The following is a 16,074-nucleotide window of genomic DNA, read 5'->3' as shown; positions in this document are numbered from 1 at the left end:
GCTGCGCCCCGCCGGTTGCTCGCTCTCGGGGCAACCCCCGCTGCCCGGGGCTCCCTCGCCGCCGCCTGCAGAGGGGGAGCTGCCGCCCGCGCTCGCTGCGCTCCCCCCGCGCCGGAATCTGCGCGCCCGTCTCCATTCATGCGCCGCGCTGGGGGGGGGAGGGACCTGCCCCAGCCCTCCCCTCCGCCAGCCCCCCGCCACCCCGGCCGGCGGCCAGCTGCCCAGCCCCGCTCCTGTCGCCGGCTCGGCCCCCGGCCGTCAACAAAGGGCGAGCGGCTGCTCCGCCGGGCTGGGGCGCAGCCGCGCCGTGGGGACGCGCAGCCGGGGAGCCGCTCCTAGCCGGCCCAGCGAGGTAAGCGCGCCGCGGGGTGCCGCGGGCCCCTGCCCCCTCCCCGGCAGCCCCTCCCCGGAGCCGCTCGACGCCCCGTTATCCGCCGGCGGCTGCTGCAGCGTCCTGGGGCGCCGCCTTCGCGTCCCCGCCGGGCCGGGCCCCCCGGGTGTGGGCGCTGCCGGCCGGGGGCGCACGGCGGGTCCCGGAGGGGAGATGCGGGCGGCGCTCGGCCGCCAGGACCGCAGCTTGCCGGAGCGTGTGTGAGAGTCAGCTGGGGGGGGGTGTGTGTGAAATCCATACCGACAATCAGCTGTGTGTGAGAGAGAGAGAGAGAAATCCATAGGGACCGTCAGCTGGTTTGTGTGTGTGTGTGTGAGAGAGAGAGAGAAATCCATAGGGACCGTCAGCTGGTGTGTGTGTGAGAGAGAGAGAAATCCATAGGGACAGTCAGCTGATGTGTGTGTGTGTGTGTGTGTGTGTGTGAAATCTATAGGGACAGTCAGCTGGTGTGTATGTGTTTGTAATCCATAGGGACAGTCAGCTGGTGTGTGTGTGTGTGTGTGAAATCTATAGGGACAGTCAGCTGGTGTGTGTGTGTGTGTGTGTGTGTGTGTGTGTGTGTGTGTGTGTGAAATCTATAGGGACAGTCAGCTGGTGTGTATGTGTTTGTAATCCATAGGGACAGTCAGCTGGTGTGTGTGTGTGTGTGTGTGTGTGAAATCTATAGGGACAGTCAGCTGGTGTGTATGTGTTTGTAATCCATAGGGACAGTCAGCTGGTGTGTGTGTGTGTGAAATCTATAGGGACAGTCAGCTGGTGTGTATGTGTTTGTAATCCATAGGGACAGTCAGCTGGTGTGTGTGTGTGTAATTCATAGGGACAGTCAGGGGTGTGTGTGTTTGTAATCCATAGAGACAGTCCTGTGTGTGTGTGTGCACGTGTGTGAAATCCATAGGGAGTCAGCAGGGAGGTGTGCGTGCGAGGCTGCAATACATGGGCACAGTTAGCTAGAGGAGTTGCAGGGCCTAGACACAGTCTTTTGCCCTGTGCACTGCTGCTTTTCTGAGCACAGAGGCTCTGCACCGGGCACTCCCTTTGGGGTCTGCAGCATGGCCCTTCGTCTCTCTCCCCTCCCCACCCTGGGTTTTCAGGCTGGGTGTGCACATTGCAAACCTCTCCCTTGATTGTTTTCACCACGGCCGCGGTACTGCTCCATTTCTCAGTGCGGGAAGGGGGGAGCCATATCCCTGCCTGTGCCCAGAGTTGTGGTTGTTTGTTTTTACTTTGCATTCATGGTGGATTCCACCCTCTCCGTAAGGCTGCCCCAGAGACCAGCTCGCTGGATTGATGAATCACCCCGTGGCTATCAGTCCTCATTAAATCCATCCAGTCACCCCGTGGCTGTCAAAATCCTCATTAAAGTCTCAGGCTTTCCCCCTAGATCTGGGGCCTGCGCAGCTCCTCACCTTCCCAGCAGCCGTGGCGGTGTTGGTGGGGTGCTGGAAAAGCCCATATTTTCCCTCCTCCAGCAGCTCGGTGGAGTCTCCCCTGCAAGGCACGGCATCCTGCCTCCCACAGGGCAAGCAGACCGTGCGCTGCATAGCAAACGTGAGCCGCATTGGCCGTGCCAAAGCAAAAAAGGGACCAGGAGATTAAGGAGGAGCAGAAGCCCTGATGCAAATCTAGAGTAATTCTACTGAAGGATCCTGATAGACACCAGCATTTCTGACACCAGAATCTGGCCCTCCTGGTGGTTTCAGCTGGTGGGTTAGGAATCCCTCATTATAGCATGAAGTAAAGCCATGTTCTAGTTGGGAGCTGGGGTCTGCAGCCTCTGGTTTCTGGCACAAAGCACTAAACCACCACACAGAGCATATTTTGCTCTCCTCTCCATTCAGCGCAAATTAAGTTCCTCCCAGCATGCAGGGGTTAATGACTTGAGTTGCCCAGTGATCTCTGGGAGCTAGGGGTCAAGTTACCAGCATGCAACTTGCTCCATCTCATAATGCCGCCCATAAACCATAATTTTTGCGCCTTTTATTAAAAATCCCACAAACCTGCATGGGACTTTTCTGACTCCGCCTCCTCTGACAGAAGCATGGAGCTCAGAGAGCTCTATGTTGTTCTCATGAACATTGCAAATACAGGATGCACAATTCTCCTGTATTTGTAGACCCGCAGGGAGTACCAGGGGACATGACCATTTCTTTGAGGACAGTTTGCTGATGGACATAGCAAAAAACAATTCAAAGGTGCTGGTGGCATTCACAGAGCAGCTGCAGATGGTGGAGTCCTGCTTCTGGGCCCAAGAAAGGAGCACAGGCTGGTGGGATCGCATTGTGGTGCAAGGAGGATGCGCAGCAGCTACAGAAAGGCTGTAGCTTTCGGATGCGAAAGGCCACATTCTTGGAGCGGGGTGCCAAGCTTGCCCCAGGCCTCCAGTGCAGGGGCACAAGAATAAGAGCTGCACTGACAGTGGAGAAGCGAGTGGTGATTACGCTGTGAAAACTTGCAACGCCGGATGGCTCCTGGTCAGCGGGAAATCATTCTGGAGTGGGAAAATCCACTGTTGCCATGCGAGAGTGTGGGGCCATTTATCGTCTCCTGCTCTGCAGGACTGTGGCTCTTGGCAATGTGCAGGACAGAGCGGATGGATTTGCAGCAATGGGGTTTCTGAACTGCGGTGAGGCAATCGATGGCACACATATCCCTGTTTTGGCATCTGCATACAGAAAAGGCCACTTTCCTATGGTTATGCGAGTGTTGGTGGATCACTGGGCATGTTTCACCAGTGTCCATGTGGGCTGGTCAGGGCATGTGCAGGACGCTCACATCTTTAAGAACACATGACTGTTCAGAGAGCTGCAAGAGGAGACATACTTTCTCAGCCAGTATATTACCATTGAAATGCCGGTAATGGTCCTGGGGGACCCATCTTACTCCTTGCTCCCCCAGCTCATGCAGCCTTACACTGGCCACCTCGACAGCACCACAGATTGATCCAACTTCTGGCTCAGCAGGGCAGAAAGGCAGTTGACTGTGCTTTTGGTAGCCTGAAGGGGCGCTGGCGGTGTTTACTTACTGGAGTGGATCTCAGTGAGAAATATATCCCCATGGTTACAGCTGCCTGCTGCGTCCTGCGAAGTGTCTGCGAGGCAAAGGGGGAAAAGCTGGCACCAGGGCGGAGGTGGAGCAGCTGTCAGCTGAGTTTGAACAGCCAGATAGAAGGGCTAGTACGAGAGCCCAACGGGGAGCTAGGCTATAGAGGGAGGCTTGGAAAGAACACTTTAACTGTCAGCCGCAGCAGCATCTGAGCCAGACTGTTCTTTGGACCTTGAACACTGGGAGTTGCTAAGAATTGTGCAGTGCCAGCTGTACGTTTATAGAGGTGGCTGGGTGTTTTCCTGAAGCCATGAATTCTGTGGCACTTGCTATACATTTACAAGCACTGTTTGCTTTGACTATGGCTCTGCATTCTGCAATATTTGTTGTGAACTAAGAAAGACAATTTGATTCTCCAAAAATAGAACTTGATTGAGCTGGGAAAAAACAGTGCAGAAAATCAATGGGCAAAAAACCACCCAGGCAATGTTTATATACATTTTAACATAAATTAATGTAGTGAAACTTTAAAATAAGAAAGGAAGTAAATGTTTATGTCCAGTTGACTGCACAAATGTCGTCCATTGTGGCTACACGTACACTGACCTGTGAGAACCAAAGCTATGGCTTTCCTTGCTGGCCCCCAGGGTGGAGTGGCCGGGTAGGGATACGGCCCATGATAGAACCATAGAACTGGACGGGACCTTGAGAGGTCATCTAGTCCAGTCCCCTGTACTCATGGCAGGACTAATGCCACGTGGAATGATTCCAGGTGTAGGGAGCAGTGATCACAGAGTTCTTCTAGGAGTGCAAAGGGTGGGGAGTCTGGGATTTTTGGACCTGTAGGTCAACCAGGGTCTGCAGCATTTGGGTTTGCTGCTTGAGAAGACCCAATATGTCCTGATCCATCTCCCTCTCCTTATCCTGCTGGCAGTCCTGGGCATTTCTCTTGTCCACTCTTTCCTTCTCCAGACTGCTGGTCATATTGACACTCCAGATCCTTTGTTCACGGTCCGAGGCAGCATGGGCTTGCAGGATCTCATTGAGCATGTTCTTCCTCGTCCTCTTCTTTCTCCTGCTCATCAGTGTCAGGTGTTCCATGGGCACGGAGGGTGCACCCCTCAAGGCCGCAATGGCAAAAGCTGCTGGTAAAAGCAGACCAGTGTGCTATTGTATTGACAGTCTCAATGGAAAGGGAACAAGAAGTTTCAAAACTCCCTTCCCTTAGTTCCATAAACACTTTTAATAAGACACGCTTCTTGACACAGGTCCACTCGCCAGCACCAGCCACGTGAGTCTGACCTGCCAGGGTCAAGGGGTGGGGGGAAGGATTTTCTGTCTGTGAAGGGTTTCAGAGTTGTAGCCGTGTTAGTCTGTATCAGCAAAAACAAAGAGGAGTCCTTGTGGCACACCTTCTTGTCAGTTGTTTGAAATGGGCCACCTTGATTACATTGGCCTCATTAGCACCACAAAAGTGATTTTTTCCTCCCTTGGTATTCACCCCTTCTTGTCAACTGTAGAGAATAGCTCACTTCCACCTTAATTGAATTGGCTCATTAGCACTGATGCCCCACTTGGTAAGGCAACTCCCATCTTTTCATGTGCTGTGTATTTATACCTCCCTACTGTATTTTCCACACCATGCATCTGATGAAGTGGGTTTAGCCCATGAAAGCTTATGCCCAAATAAATTTGTTAGTCTCTAAGGTGCCGCAAGGACTCCTCATTGTTTTTTCTGTTGGTGAAGCTATTAAAATTTCCCTATCCCTGGCACTGAACATTGGCACTGTTGTCCCCAGTGGTGGTGGGTTTAGCTGGCTTCTCACTCCTGAGGCTGACAAAGGCACAGAGAGCTCAGCTGGTGCTGGTGTCCAGAAGCCGCCCAGGCCTGCCTGCTGCTAGCCTGGTTGCTGCAATGGGGCCAGCTAGAATCATAGAATCATAGAATATCAGGGTTGGAAGGGACCTCAGGAGGTCATCTAGTCCAACCCCCTGCTCAAAGCAGGACCAATCCCCAATTAAATCATCCCAGCCAGGGCTTTGTCAAGCCTGACCTTAAAAACTTCTAAGGAAGGAGATTCCACCACCTCCCTAGGTAACGCATTCCAGTGCTTCACCACCCTCCTAGTGAAAAAGTTTTTCCTAATATCCAACCTAAACCTCCCCCACTGCAACTTGAGACCATTACTCCTTGTCCTGTCATCAGCTACCACTGAGAACAGTCTAGAGCCATCCTCTTTGGAACCCCCCTTCAGGTAGTTGAAAGCAGCTATCAAATCCCCCCTCATTCTTCTCTTCTGCAGACTAAACAATCCCAGTTCCCTCAGCCTCTCCTCATAAGTCATGTGTTCCAGACCCCTAATCATTTTTGTTGCCCTTCGCTGGACTCTCTCCAATTTATCCACATCCTTCTTGTAGTGTGGGGCCCAAAACTGGACACAGTACTCCAGATGAGGCCTCACCAGTGTCGAATAGAGGGGAACGATCACGTCCCTCGATCTGCTCGCTATGCCCCTACTTATACATCCCAAAATGCCATTGGCCTTCTTGGCAACAAGGGCACACTGCTGACTCATATCCAGCTTCTCGTCCACTGTAACCCCTAGGTCCTTTTCCGCAGAACTGCTGCCTAGCCATTCGGTCCCTAGTCTGTAGCTGTGCATTGGGTTCTTCCGTCCTAAGTGCAGGACCCTGCACTTATCCTTATTGAACCTCATCAGGTTTCTTTTGGCCCAATCCTCCAATTTGTCTAGGTCCCTCTGTATTCTATCTCTGCCCTCCAGCATATCTACCACTCCTCCCAGTTTAGTATCATCCGCAAATTTGCTGAGAGTGCAATCCACACCATCCTCCAGATCATTTATGAAGATATTGAACAAAACCGGCCCCAGGACCGACCCCTGGGGCACTCCACTTGACACCGGCTGCCAACTAGACATGGAGCCATTGATCACTACCCGTTGAGCCCGACAATCTAGCCAACTTTCTACCCACCTTATAGTACATTCATCCAGCCCATACTTCTTTAACTTGCTGACAAGAATACTGTGGGAGACCGTGTCAAAAGCTTTGCTAAAGTCAAGAAACAATACATCCACTGCTTTCCCTTCATCCACAGAATCAGTAATCTCATCATAGAAGGCGATTAGATTAGTCAGGCATGACCTTCCCTTGGTGAATCCATGCTGACTGTTCCTGATCACTTTCCTCTCGTGTAAGTGCTTCAGGATTGATTCCTTGAGGACCTGCTCCATGATTTTTCCGGAGACTGAGGTGAGGCTGACTGGCCTGTAGTTCCCAGGATCCTCCTTCTTCCCTTTTTTAAAGATTGGCACTACATTAGCCTTTTTCCAGTCATCTGGGACTTCCCCCGTTCGCCACGAGTTTTCAAAGATAATGGCCAATGGCTCTGCAATCACATCCGCCAATTCCTTTAGCACTCTCGGATGCAACTCGTCCGGCCCCATGGACTTGTGCACGTCCAGCTTTTCTAAATAGTCCCTAACCACCTCTTTCTCCACAGAGGGCTGGCCATCTACTCCCCATGTTGCGATGCCCAGCGCAGCAGTCTGGGAGCTGTCCTTGTTAGTGAAGACAGAGGCAAAAAAAGCATTGAGCACATTAGCTTTTTCCACATCCTCTGTCACTAGGTTGCCTCCCTCATTCAGTAAGGGGCCCACACTTTCCTTGGCTTTCTTCTTGTTGCCAACATACCTGAAGAAACCCTTCTTGTTACTCTTGACATCTCTTGCTAGCTGCAGCTCCAGGTGCGATTTGGCCCTCCTGATTTCATTCCTACATGCCCGAGCAATATTTTTATACTCTTCCCTGGTCATATGTCCAACCTTCCACTTCTTGTAAGCTTCTTTTTTATGTTTAAGATCCGCTAGGATTTCACCATTAAGCCAAGCTGGTCGCCTGCCATATTTACTATTCTTTCGACTCATCGGGATGGTTTGTCCCTGTAACCTCAACAGGGATTCCTTGAAATACAGCCAGCTCTCCTGAGCGTCCCAGAGCGGTGTGGGGAAGTGTCCTACGACAGAGGAAGCAATAAGGCAGCCCTTCCTGGAAACCGTTGGGTTGCAGAGTATCTCCCTGAAAGTGTCCCAGAGATCTCTCAGGAGGTGAAAGGGGACCTCCCTAAGCACCTAAACAAAGGGTTCCGCATGGCCACCCCACCAAGCCCTACAGGGCAATGAAAAGCAGATGACAACGGTTGTACCTCTACCTCTTCTCGTAGGAGTCAAACACTGAGAAGTTTGTCTTGTTACAGTGGGGATGGGCCATCGTTAAATGTAATAATTCCAAGGAAAAATGCATGGACACGCTTATCCGAGGTCCCTTCTCCGACCCCAGGCTCATATGCGCTCGCCTGGCGGTACTGGCTAGACCCGTGGAGTCTCCAGCAGGTGCTGAGGGCTCACGACGTGGCTGGACCCCACCTCTGCCTCTTGCCAGGCCCCCTCCTTTTCTTCCTCTTCGCTGTTCATGACAGGGGTCTCTGCCTCGGGCTCCTTCAAGGGGCCCAGGGTGCTCTGCGGGGCGCTGGTGAGGGCTCCACCAGGTCTGGCAAGCAGTTCATTGTAAAAGCGGCAGGTCTGTGAGGCTGCCCCCGATCTATTGTTGCCCTCCCTGGCCTAAGTTCCTTCACCTGGACACGGCATAGCGGCTGATCGCTGTCGTGCCCCTTTGCCCACATCCCCCGCGGCAATCTCCTCATAGGTGCCCACATTTCTACAGCAGGCCCATAACTGTGCCTGGATCCCAGGGGATCCAACACGTCCTGTCTGCTCCCGAAAGGAGCGTGTCTAGTGCTTGGAGCCAGCGTGGTCGGCTGGGCAGCTGCATGCAATGAGGGAGAGCTGCCAGGTGTGATCACCAAGGTGGGTCATCAGGAAAAGACATTTCAAAACCACACACGTGGCTTTAAAGGGGTGTGTGTGGGGCGTGTCCTTCCGGTTTTGACTCTGACCCCTGGGCGGTGGAGTTTAAAATTGTGAGCAGGGCGGTCGCTGTCGCAGGGAATGGGGCATTGTGGGACAGCTGCTGGAGGACTCTTAGGGTTGACACGGGTCATGCCGTGTCTACATTTGCACTGCGTCAACCACAGCAGGTCAGCCCCGGCTCCACGCCTTTCAGGGAGATGGTTTTACTGCGCCGCTTACGCTGACGGGAGCTGAACGTGAGTGTAGAGACATGCCCAAATAGGGTGACGCACGTCGATGTACAGCAACCTAATGCTGTAGCGTAGATCAGACCTTAGCCGGACCTCTGGTCCGATCCAGCCTGGCAGTTCCTGGGTTCATACCGTGAAAAATGCACCTCTTGTTTCCAGTCCAAATGTGTCTCACTTCAGTGTCTGGCCACTGGGTCTCATTCTGCCTCTTATCAGCTCTCTCTTATCGGAAATCTCCCCCTGCTTCCCGGTAGGTACTTATAGACCTTAACCGCGGCCCCGCTCCTCCTTCTCTTGGCGCTAATGAGATGGTGCTTTGTAAGTCTCTGACAGCTAGGCAGGTTTTCCAGCTCTTGGCTCGCTCTCTGAAAGTATCCGTGTTTGTAGATTGCCAGCGCGGGCAGGTCTAGATTCTCCCCCCACCCCCGTCAGATGCATGCTTGGAAAGGTTCAGTTGCGTTAGTGCAGTTTGTTCTGTGTAAGGGTTAAATTCACCCCACAGGGCCGAGACACCCTTTAAGTCTTGCTTCGTGCCTTTAGGCAAGACTTGAAGGACACCTAGATCTTGTGTGGCTTCCTCGGCAGCAGGCTGAATTTCAGAGTCCGTCTCTGCATCAGGGGCAAGGGTGCATTTCCTAGCAACAGAATCACCCTGGCTGGGTTGTCCAGAGAGAGCAGCCAAGCCCCCCAGCCACACTCGGGAGGAGCCTGGCTTTCAACCCCACTGCCACCCACGCAGGAGCAATCGGGCCACGTTTCCTGTTGGCACATGGGGCACTGGAGCCAAGAAAAAAGCCCCCAGAAACTGCATTCCTGCAGCCAGCCAGCTCTGCGCAAGCAGCCCGAAAGGAGAAGCTGCAAAGGTCTTTATATGGCAATTATTATTCCCCCCGCCCTCTGTGTTCGCACTAAGGCAGGGGGGGATAAACCAGTGCTACGTAAAGTGGTCAGACGTGTTTCCCTAATAATGCCAGCCATGCATAGCTGGCACCAGCACCCAGGAGAGTTTGTTGATTCCTTTCCATCTCAGTCAATATACAGCATAGAAACTCTCTAGTCCATCAGTGCAGGATTCCTGCCCCCCCCCCCCCCAATCTGTTTCCTCCTCCTCAGCATTGGGTAGGAATTCTTAATGTTGGGGACAGGGAAAGTAGACGAGGACAGATTGAAACTGTTGACCTTCGCTTATTCTGTATCCCTCTATTGTCTCTCTTCTCTGTTTTAGGGTTTGTCTACACAGGGACACTCAGGCAAATTAATCCAAATGAATTTTTAAAGTCGATTAGTTAAACTGCATTAAACCCCCGCATGGATGCTCTCATTCAGAATTAAAGTGGTCTGATTTTGGTTTAGCGTAATTCACTTTGGAAGCTAAAGCAAATTAAGGCCACATTAATTCTGAATGAGAGTGTCCATGCAGCGATTTAACGTGGTTTAACTAATCCACTTTAAATTCTCATTTATTCAGATTAATTTTCCTGAGTATCTCTATCTTAGTACTTAGCTGGCTCCTATCACCGTAGGATCTGGGCACTGCTCCGACACACTGAACCTCGCAGTGCCCCTGGGAGGCCAGGCACTGCAATTACTCCCATTGTGGAGATGAGCAAACTGAGGCACAGATCCTCTAAAGTGCTTAGGCTCCTCGCTTCCATTGATTTCAGTGGAGCCTAAATATCTTTGAGGGCCTGGGCCAGAGAGCATAAGGGTGCACCTGTGCTGTAATTCCCAGCTCGAGGGGATGCAGCCACGTGAGGTCTGATCCAGCCAGCATGCTGACAGCAGCAGTGTACCTGCAGGAGGAGCCAGCTGCCCCGAGTCCACGTCGAGTGTCTCCCACGGGATCACGCTCAGGGCAGCTGGCTCCTCCTGCTGCAGCTACTCCCGACTGACAGCGTGTGGGCTGGGTCGGAGCTAGCGCGGCTCTGGCTCCTTGAGCTGGCAAGGACGGGGACGTACCCTCAGGGCCGTACCCAAAGGTGCAGAGGGATGCTGTGGCAGTGCCAGGAATTGAACTCGCATCGCCCCCACCCCAGCTGGCACCCGAGCCACCGGCCTGCCCTTCCTCTCCGCAGTAGCTGAGGTGGAGAAGGTCATTGCACCAGCTGCGGATCTGGCCCGGTGCTAGGAAATGGGAAGCCCCCGTCTCTGCCCGCAGCTCCAGCCCCATCCCAGTTCGACACTCCTCCGGTGCTCGTGTTCTGGGCGCCAGCCCCTTCCCCGCGTGAACGCAGGGCCCTCTAGGGGCTCGTGGGGGGAGTGCTGGCCCCTTACGCACGATCCGAGATCTCTGTGTGGTTCCCCGTAGGCCGCCGCAGGCCAGTCCAGCGTATGGCCAGGTGGACCAGGCCTGGTGGGAGAGAATAAATCACTCATTCGCCTTGGCCGTGGGGTCTCTGCTGGCTGCTCAGTTACCTCCTGGGGTGGGGGCAGGGACGGATCCTGGCGGGGAAGGACCCATGCGCTGGGAAGTGGAGATGCGTCGGGATGGGCGGGGATGGACCCGTGTTGCAGGATTGGGGGTGGGGGGTGGACCCATGCTGCAAGAGTGGGAGATGGGTGGGGGTGGGCAGGGACAGACCTGTGCTGGGAGTGGGAAGGGCAGAGATAGTAGGGGGCAGCCGGGTGGACCCATGTTCTGCGGGTGGGGGGGGGCAGGGTGAACTCAGGTCCTGGGAGGCAGGGCGGGTAGAATCTTGGCCAACCAGCCCTGGGCCTCTCAGCTGCCCCTGTGCAGTCCGGCATTTAGGACTGGCAGCAAGGGGCCAGTCGAGCTGGTGCCCTTGGATCTCGTTGCCTGGGGCTGGAGGGGGCTGACCTGGTGCCCACCCCTGGTGAGAGATATGGCCAGGTCTCCTGCAGAGGAAGGGGCCCTGCGTCTCAGAGGCCCCTGGGTCTGTACCTCCCGCCAGCCTGGCTCCCTGCCGTGGGTGTGACGTCTGCTGTCCCTGGTGCAGCATAAATATTTAGGCATCAGCAGATTTATGGGGAGCTGGCTGGGGGTGGGTAGAGCCAGAGCGAGCAGGGGACTCAGCTGGGGGGGACCTGCTGGGTCAGGGCTAGGGGTGTGGGTGGAGATGGACCCCCTAGCGAGCCACCATGCACGTAGCCTGCCCAGGTCAGGAGCGATGGGAGCCGATCCAGGCTGACAGCCCTGCGGGGACCCCCAGGCGCAAGGGTCTCCGCCCGCTTCCCATTGAGTGTGGGGGGGTGACATCCTCCAAACTCAGCATGGCATGAATGGGCCCCAGGCACGGAAACACAGTGGAGACTCCCAGGAGCGAGGGGCCACAGCTTTCACATGGACTGGGTGGCCCAGGAGGGGGGCAGAAAATGGGGCACGGGGCCTTTCCCCTTTAGGGGGCGCTGTCTTCCATCCGGCCCCAGGGCGAGAACTGGCTGGCTCAGGGGGGCGGGGAATGGGACCCGGGGCCTTTCCCCCCAGGGGGACTGGCCCCAGGGCAGGGACTGACTGGGTGTGGGGGAGCGGGGAATGGGCCGTGGGGCACCGGCTCCGATCCAGCTGGGGCTGCGGCCCTGGGGAGTGGAGCAGAGCAGTTAAGTTGTAAAATGGCTACTCAGGGGGCAACAGAAGGCTGCTTCGCGGCCATGGCCTGCTTTCCACACACTCCCCCAGGCTCTCGGAGGGGCTGCCTGGCCCGGCCCAGCTGCTCTGCAGTGTCAGCCCAGCACCTGGCTCCACGACTGTGTGTGCATAAGAGTGTACGAGAGAGAGTGTGAGTGTGTGTGTGTGAGAGTGAGAGAGAGAGCATTCCTGAGCCACTGCAGGGCAACAGCCTCCTGCTGCTGCCAGCTGAGCTACTCCTTAGCGCCAGGGGTCTGGGCCAGGGCCGCGGGTTCTGCATGCAAACCCCGGTTATGCCGCCCGGGCCCCCGGAGCACTCTTGGTGAACTCAGACCCGGACGGTGTTTTCCTGCCCCACACCGGCTGCTCCGTCGGTCTGTCCTTTGAAAGCCGGGCTTCTCCGCTGAGCGGCGTCCTGCTGCTGTTTCCCCTCCCGCGTGCCGGCAGTGGCCTTAAACAATTAATTATTCAGAGAAGAGCGCCCCAAGCTGCTGCTTAATGCAGGGGGTTGATTCCACAAAGGCTCCTGCCCTGCTCAGAGCTACCCTGGGCCGGGGGCTGGCTTTGTAGCGCGATCATGGCAGCTGGGAGCTGCGGTGCTGAAATATTTCTAGTGTCATAAGGGAGAGCGGGAGAGACGGCGTTTGGGTTCCGTGCCCCCCACCTCCCTGTGGGCAGTGCAGCGGGGTGCAAAGTTTGTTCTCTGGGACCTGCCTCCCCCTGCGCCCCCCTGGCCCCACGAAACAGCCCCTGGGCGGGAGGGAACTGGGAGGGAAGAATCTTCTCGGTGTGAGTCTTGTAGCCAGCAGTGACCAAGGGGCAACAGAATGGGCCGGCAGAGAGGCAGGCAGGGTGGGATAACGGGTGGGGACTCAGGACTCCGGGGTTCTATTCCTGGCTCTGTCGCTGACCCGCTGCGTGACTGAGGCCAGTCCCTTCTCCTCTTTCTCTTCCCATCCCTGGACTCTCTCTGGGGCCAGGGCCGGGGCCGTGCAGCGCTCAGGGCTCTGATCTGCAACCTCTAGGTTCTGCTGCGACCAGAGCTTCCGGGGCTGGGGGAGAGGGAGGAATCCCGGGGGGTTGGTCTGACAGACCCCAGATCTGCTGATCTCTGCTGGGGTTGGGGCCAGAGGGGCAGCTAGAGCCTGAGCCCATCCTCCTTTGGCCTCCTCACCCTCTGGTTGACAGCAGCCTAGCCTGCCCCAGAGCCCCCTGCTGCCCGCCCCCCACTCAGCGCCTCTCGCTCCAGCGCATCCGTCCCTTGAGGAGTCCCTGGCCCTGGCTGGCGAGCCGCAGGGCTCTCCGAAGTCCATGCTGACGCGGTTCTCCCCCACTCGGCTCAGCGCAGGTGTCAAGGTTCCTCCCCTACTCTGAACTCTAGGGTACAGATGTGGGGACCTGCATGAAAAACCTCCTAAGCTTATCTTTACCAGCTTAGGTCAAAACTTCCCCAAGGTACAAAATATTCCACCCTTTTGTCCTTGGATTGGCCGCTACCACCACCAAACTAATACTGGTTACTGGGGAAGAGCTGTTGGGACACGTCTTTCCCTCCAAAATACTTCCCAAAACCTTGCACCCCACTTCCTGGACAAGGTTTGGTAAACAGCCTCACCAATTTGCCTAGGTGACTACAGACCCAGACCCTTGGATCTTAAGAACAATGAACAATCCTCCCAACACTTGTGCCCCCCCTTTCCAGGGAAATGTTGGATAAAAAGCCTCACCAATTTGCATAGGTGACCACAGACCCAAACCCTTGGATCTGAGAACAATGAAAAAGCATTCAGTTTTCTTACAAAAAGACTTAATAGAAATAAAAAAAAATCTCCCCTGTAAAGTCAGAATGGTAGATACCTTACAGGGTAATTAGATTCAAAACATAGAGAACCCCTCTAGGCAAAAACCTTAAGTTACAAAAAAGATACACAGACAGAAATAGTTATTCTATTCAGCACAATTCTTTTCTCAGCCATTTAAAGAAATCATAATCTAACACGTACCTAGCTAGATTACTTACTAAAAGTTCTAAGGCTTCATTCCTGGTCTATCCCCGGCAAAGACAGAATATAGCCAGACACACATACCCTTTGTTTCTCTCCCTCCTCCCAGCTTTTGAAAGTATCTTGTCTCCTCATTGGTCATTTTGGTCAGGTGCCAGCGAGGTTACCTTTAGCTTCTTAACCCTTTACAGGTGAGAGGAGATTTCCTCTGGCCAGGAGGGATTTTAAAGGGGTTTACCCTTCCCTTTATATTTATGACAGCAGGGCTCATGCTGCGCCCTGCTGGGCTTGCCCTGTTCACCCCAGGCCCCCGTGCAGGCCTGTCCTGGGCTGCTGGGAGTTAGAAACAAGTGTGGGAGCTGCAGGAGGCGGGCGGCTGCACCGATGCTCTCCCAGGGTCCATCCTGCGCCACTCCCTGGGCCCTGCCCTGCTACTCCCAGGGGAACACCCCTGCCCTGGTACCCCTTGTCTTGGGGGGGGGGATGCCCCTGCCTCCAAGGTCCACGAGCTGCCAGCTGAAGGTGGGTGTCTGTTGCGAAGGCCCCTGGTGCTCCGGGGGCTCCATGGTAGGGTTTGGGGGACCCCCGGCTTGCAGCAGAGTTGCACCCGTCTTGGAAGGGCAGCTCAGAGGCTGCTGGCTGGCCTCACCTCTGCTGCTTTCCCCAGCTGTCCCCTGGCTGGAGGGCGATTCAGAGACAGACGCTTCCCAGCAGCAGCGTCCTGGTTAAATACAGCCCCAGGCAGGTGAGAACCGTAAAGAATGAACAAGTGCCGGGTGAGACCCGCTTGGCACTGTCGCTGCTGAGAGTGACAGCTCACCCATGCACGGATCCTTCCCTTGCCTTCCTCCACCCCCAGAACCCCGCTGGTCCTCGTTTGGGACTGGGACAAGAATTCCCCAAAGTCCCATCTCAGCCCTTCTTGGGAGCCGTATGGTCTTAATTATTGATATTACAGTAGAGCTGCGCAGACCCCGACCGAGATCATTGGCCCCGTCGCGCTGGGTGCTGCGCAGACCCCGACCGAGATCATTGGCCCCATGTCACGGGGTCCCCGGGCGATGCTCTGGAACTGCTCCCTACAAAGCCAGGCAGGACTCTGGGGAAGTCTCCTCTCGGGGAGCAGCCTGTCTGCAGGACACACAGCTCACCCGGCTTCACCTTCCTGGGTCTGACCTCGGAGCATTCAGCATCCTCTGCCCCTCCGTGCGCTTCCCACAGCGAGTCCACCCAGGCAGGGTCCTGGGGAAGCCAGAGGGTCCTGCCCCCCAACTTCACAGTCAGACGGGACTCTCAGCCAGCCAGGAAAACAGAGGTTTATTAGACGACAGGAACCTGGTCTAAAACAGAGCTTGTAGGTGCAGAGAACGGGACCCCTCAGCTGGGTCCATTTTGGGGGGCAGTGAGCCAGACAACCACGTCTGCCCTTCACTCCATGTCTCAGCCAGCCCCAAACTGAAACTCTCCCCAGCCCCTCCTCCTCTGGGCTTTGTTCCTTTCCCGGGCCAGGAGGTCACCTGATTCCTTTGTTCTCCAACCCTTCAGCTCTCACCTTGCAGGGGGGAAGGGCCCAGGCCATCAGTGGTCAGGAAACAGGGTATCGGCCATTCTCTGTGTCCAGACCCCTGCACACACCTGCCCTCTAGGGCTCTGCAACGACCATACACCCCTATCCCACCACCTAGATACTTAAGAACTGCACAGGGGAAACTGAGGCACCCCCACACTATTCAGAGGAAACATTAAGAACAGTCCTGCTTCGTCACACCCCGTCATGCTGGGTGCTGTGCAGACCCCGACCGAGATCAGGGCCCCGCTGGGTACTCACCGCCGTGCCATCCCGGCTCCTTGCCGAGTGCCTGTGGATCCTGTG

Source organism: Natator depressus, chromosome 20 (assembly GCF_965152275.1).
Source record: "Natator depressus isolate rNatDep1 chromosome 20, rNatDep2.hap1, whole genome shotgun sequence".
Classification (NCBI taxonomy): Eukaryota; Metazoa; Chordata; order Testudines; family Cheloniidae; genus Natator; species Natator depressus.
This window is presented reverse-complemented; position numbering follows the sequence as displayed.